Raw genomic sequence first — 5,297 nt, 5'->3', positions numbered from 1 at the left:
GCCTAGCTCTAATGAACAATCACATATCACCCGATATCTTGTCAGATATATAATATTAATCAAATATTAATTACATTTTTTTACAGTATTACACGTATGGGCAGGGTGGAAAACCTTCCATATAGACTCCCTGGACATAGGCATCAGTGGAGATTTAAGAGGCTTGGAGGTCGTCAAGAAGACACTTATGGGGTCTCCTTCATCTTCAACTTACGTAGGTGCCCTTAATTTGGCTTAGCTCAAAATCAACCAAGGAATCTTTACACTAATTGATAATTTAGGTATCAATCCACCAGACTGGAAAATTCACGCCGCAGTGAGTGTTAGTTTCTTAATGACGGCTTCTCCGGCTCCTTGCTTAATTACGCCAGCTTATTAACACTTAGCGTAACTTTCAAGCTCAATGACATAGAGCTAATAGCATTACCTCCGGAGAACTAATTGAAACAATTAGTCTGGAGCGCTAACATTTCCCTAACGGCTCCAGTTAGAAAAGAAAAAGATTTCCGGTGGGTTGCTGCGGCTTCCTCCGGAAAATCTCAAAAGGTTCTCATTTACCTGAGCCATTGGGGCCGATGACAGCCGCGAAGGATTCCAGCGGCCCAATGCGATGGAAGCCACTGTAGGACTTGAAGTTCTCCAGCTCTACGAACCTCAGTATGGCCTTCATCGCCAGTTACTGGTCGAAAAGTCACCCAACACGCAGTGGTCTCACGCGCGACACGTGGCTGGCCTCCTCCTCCTCCTCCCATACTCTCGCGGATTCTCTTTTTCTCTATACAATAAATTTTTAAGATTATGTGAACGCTATGCATGGTAATATTGTAAGAGTGTTTTTGCAATTAGATATAATTCATGATTCAAAATATTTATGTGTTAACTCACAGGATGCTTTTAATGGAATAGCGAATTTCAATCTCAACAAGACGGTATTCTCAAACTTTTAAGCCGCAGTTTTGAAGTGAATAACAGATATTGATAAATTTAATACATTCATTTAACAGACATTTATAAATTTAAAAAACTTTCAATACACTTTCTGCAAAGGAACATCGTATACAAGTAATCATAGAGCTGTGTAACCCAAATGTTGATAGCTAGGCTGTTCATTAAATTTTAAACACATCATTATAGTTTTTACTTAACAATTCGCTATACCATTGTAATCAAAACTATATATTTAGTAAATTAATTCGTGAGGGCAAATCAATAACAGTTAAATTAGCAAAATAACGGGATTTCTATCATTTTAATGGACAGAAGTGAGCAGTTATAATTTTAAATTTTAGTCGTAAATCCAAGAATAATGTAATAATTAGACTTGATGTTCATATAGAAGTATATAGATACCGGTGAGTTAGTTGACTGTTGTGGGTTTCATCTTGGAGAAAGTCAATTGTTGGCTATAGGAAAGGGGGAAAGAGATCTCGATTAGCCTAACAATTTACCTTTGTGTTGAGCTATTTGCATCTGGTGTATGCACAATGAAATCACAAAATACGTGTTATGCCTAGTTTACATTTGGATATAATTTAGCTCACATCCAGTGGGTGGCATTGAAGGTTTACAATCACACCTATCCAGCGTTTGATTGGTCCCCATCACCAATCATTAGATATGAAAGAATATCCTCAAACTCTCTCATTCCTTTCTCATGTGTATTTAGTCCAATGTTATACCTTATAGATTCATTCTCTACCGTAAGATGTTACAGAAAGGAACGAAAATAAAGAGTTCTCAGAGAAGATCTTGTAGATCCTCACTGAACACTAATATTTTCCTCACTGAGCATTAATATTTTCTTCTCCTACCACCCCTATTTATTTTGTATATATACATACATATATATTTAATGTTGTTACAAAAAGGAGTTACATATAGGGTAGAAAGATGATTGTCACGAGTTGTCAAGTTCCTCCAGCTCTACAGATGGCGGGTAGGAACCCTGAATGCAGTATTTAGTTAATTTAGTTCATTTATTATGCACCACATACCTATCTTGTGGGCAGTAGTGGAAAGGGTTACAGAGGCACATAATAGGCTCAGGGACTGAACCCTACAATTCATTTAGCTAAGCAAGTTACAACCTTGTTGAGCTAGTTACAAAATTCAGTATAAGTCGTCACATCATCATTGGGTTCGAGATCGACCACATGTACAGTTTCCAAATTAAGCAACTGACATATGTGAAGAGCTGGTGTCATAATTGCTATGTTTGTCCTGCACACCGTCCCTATCCAGTGGGCAGCGGTGGATAGGTTACAATCACTCGGTTATTACCTTCAGTTAGCAAACTGTGGATATTTGGCTAAAATTGACTCCTCCTGCTTCTAATGCTGCTGGTGTCTACTCTATTTCCTGTTGAAATTGAAATTGAAATTTCCTGTTCGTCTTGTCCTCTCCAATACTTTGGCGAAACTGGCCGTACACTGAATGACAGACTTAAAGAACACAAGAGAAGTGTTAAGTCTGCAGACACTAACAATGCTCTCTTCTGCCACGTGAGGGATTCTAATCATCCCATTAATTGGTCTTCCTCCAAAATAATCTTTCCTGTCTCTACTCTACACAGACGCCGTATTGTTGAATCGGCTCTAATATACAATGTACCCAACATGAACTTGAGTCCTGGCTTTGTTGCTGTGGGCTCTTCCCTTTCACAGTATATATTCAAATGCTCTAACAAACGTGACCTAACATATGCTTACCCCTTCCATTTATCTTTCTTTCTCTTTCCTTTTCTTTCTCTCTTCTCCCTTTTTCTGTTCATTGTCTTCTCCTACGCTCCCTTGCTATCCTCTTCTTATTCCTATAGGAGCTACCTCGTATGGGCCAATAGACCCTCTGCAGTTCTTATTATTACTACTATCCCCTCTACTACACCTTACTTTGCTCCTCAGCTCTCTCTTGCCTATGTATCGCCTGTCTCTACTTCCTCATCACAATCGACTTAAGAATGGTCCAGAACGGACCGAAACGTCGTCGTCCCTTCACCGTCTAGTGTGTGGTCTGGTCATCATTACTGCAATATCACTGTCACTCAGAATGTGTCACTAACAATAGTGTTAGTGGCCCTTAGGTAAATTATTATTATTATTATTATTGTTATTGTTGTACAGTAAACGTTCAATTCAAGTTCAAGTAGGTTTATTGAGACAAGAAAGAAATACATCTCAAAGAGATAGAGTAGCTTAGGCTATTTCTACCCCCTTCTACTTCAAGTCCCTCAAGGGGGCGCACAAATCCAGTGAGTACAACTACACAAATCACAATACAAGAATCCCATTTAACATTGCAGGTTAATATAGTAAGCTTAGCATATAAGTGTTACACTCTTGGGGCAAAATTCTTGTTGCTCCTAAGTATACTGTCTATCATACCATTATCACCCATCTAAGCAATTTGATGTGGTACACTACTTATTTCCTTATATTTATCAATAAGTTGACACTCTAAGTCTAATACATAATGTTCTAAGGTGTGGGCGTGCGGCATACTACATAATTTACACCTTTTTCATTGACATCAACACCGTATTGCCAGATATATTTGTATCCTAATCTTAATCTCATGTAAATTGAATCCTTCCAAGTAGACTTTCCTCTACCATAGGTGAAGGACGAATTTGTATTTATTATTGAATAATTCTTAAGTGTGTTACTACTGTCCACCATTGCCATTCTCATTACCATTTCTTCACTCTCTTGGATCATCTTGATTCTTGTTTTTATTTGTTTCAAGGTTATCTGACATACAACATCAACAAGACACTGATTTGAAGAGTTTTTTCCCGTGGCTCTCTTCGCTATCTCATCAACTACGTCATTCAACAGTATTCCCACATGCGAAGGGATCCACATGAATCTTACTTTATACCCAGTTTTTTCTAATTTCTTAACATTCTTTCTACACTCTATCAAAATATTCTGGTATACTGGGCATACATTATATTTAAAGACTCTAACGCACCTTTACTATAAATAAAGAAGCAGGCATTTTTACCACATTTGACTGCTTCCTGTAATTCTGCTAATACACCTTGGAGTTCAGCCTGCGTTGAAGAGACATTGTCAGTTAAGCGGCGTCCAATAACAGTATCTACAGTGCCGATGTCAGTGTACTCCCTGATCAAGACTCCACATCCTGCCTTCCCATCGTTAGCTACCGACCCATCTCAATATACATGTAGAGTGTTTTCTGTAGGTTATTTTCTAATTATACAATCATATGTTGCCCTCTGCTCTCCTATTTCATACATACTTTTTTTCTTTTGCAACGGAATAATTACTACATCTACATTACAATCCTCTCCTGGTGGTGTGAATTGCCTCTTAGGCACAGCAATACACTCTGTAATAACATCATACTTTATAACATTAGAACATAAGGTACTCATATATGCTCTCTTCTTTATCATACATCGTTCATTACTTCCCACCTTTTGAACCGAGAGGATTAATTCATTAGCTCCCCACCTCTCATTAATCTAGTGGCAAAGGCTACATTTATCTCTGAAATTCTATCCCCAATACTCTTCAGATTCAACTCCATCCTCATTATCTCAATCAAAGGAAATGTAGATGTTTATCTCTCAGAATGTTTGGTAATATGTTTATTGTTTGTGATGTGTTTATATGTATGTATTAACACGATGTACTGAACGGGGTGAGAATAGCTTGAGCTACCTCATCCCTTTGTGTGTATTTTACCTCAATAAACTTATTTCAATTTCAATCTCAATCACAGCATTTCTTGGGCATCCTAAGATAATTCTCATGGCTTCAATTTTGTACCTTCTCCAACTTGTCCATCCTACCTTTACCAAAACAAGAAATGACAGGTGCAGCATAATCAATAAGAGATCTTACAGTACTCAAGTATATCATTCGTACACGTACGAATGATATACTGTACCGTTTAGTTTAGATTAGTTCTTTTATTATTCACCCCATACCCATCTTGTGGGCGGTAGTGGTCCGGTTAATGAGACTAAAAATTTATTATTGTTTGCAGTTATTGTTCTAAATAGTTGGTTTTCTGTAATTAATTTTTATAAACATAGTGCTCATACAAAGTATATACTATGATAATTACTCTAAGTTCATCATGTAAACAAATAATAATGTAAACACCTGCGGTATATTTATGTATACAAATTATGCAACTTGAAAATACTATCATACCCAAGAACCTCTTCCTTGCATTAAGTAACTTCTACTATGAACTTTCACAAAATACTTATAAATATTTATATTTTTGTGTTCAATAATTTGCAAAAAAGGCATATAACAAAGGAG

The sequence above is a fragment of the Procambarus clarkii genome, chromosome 7, assembly GCF_040958095.1.
Source record: "Procambarus clarkii isolate CNS0578487 chromosome 7, FALCON_Pclarkii_2.0, whole genome shotgun sequence".
NCBI lineage: Eukaryota > Metazoa > Arthropoda > Malacostraca > Decapoda > Cambaridae > Procambarus > Procambarus clarkii.
This window is presented reverse-complemented; position numbering follows the sequence as displayed.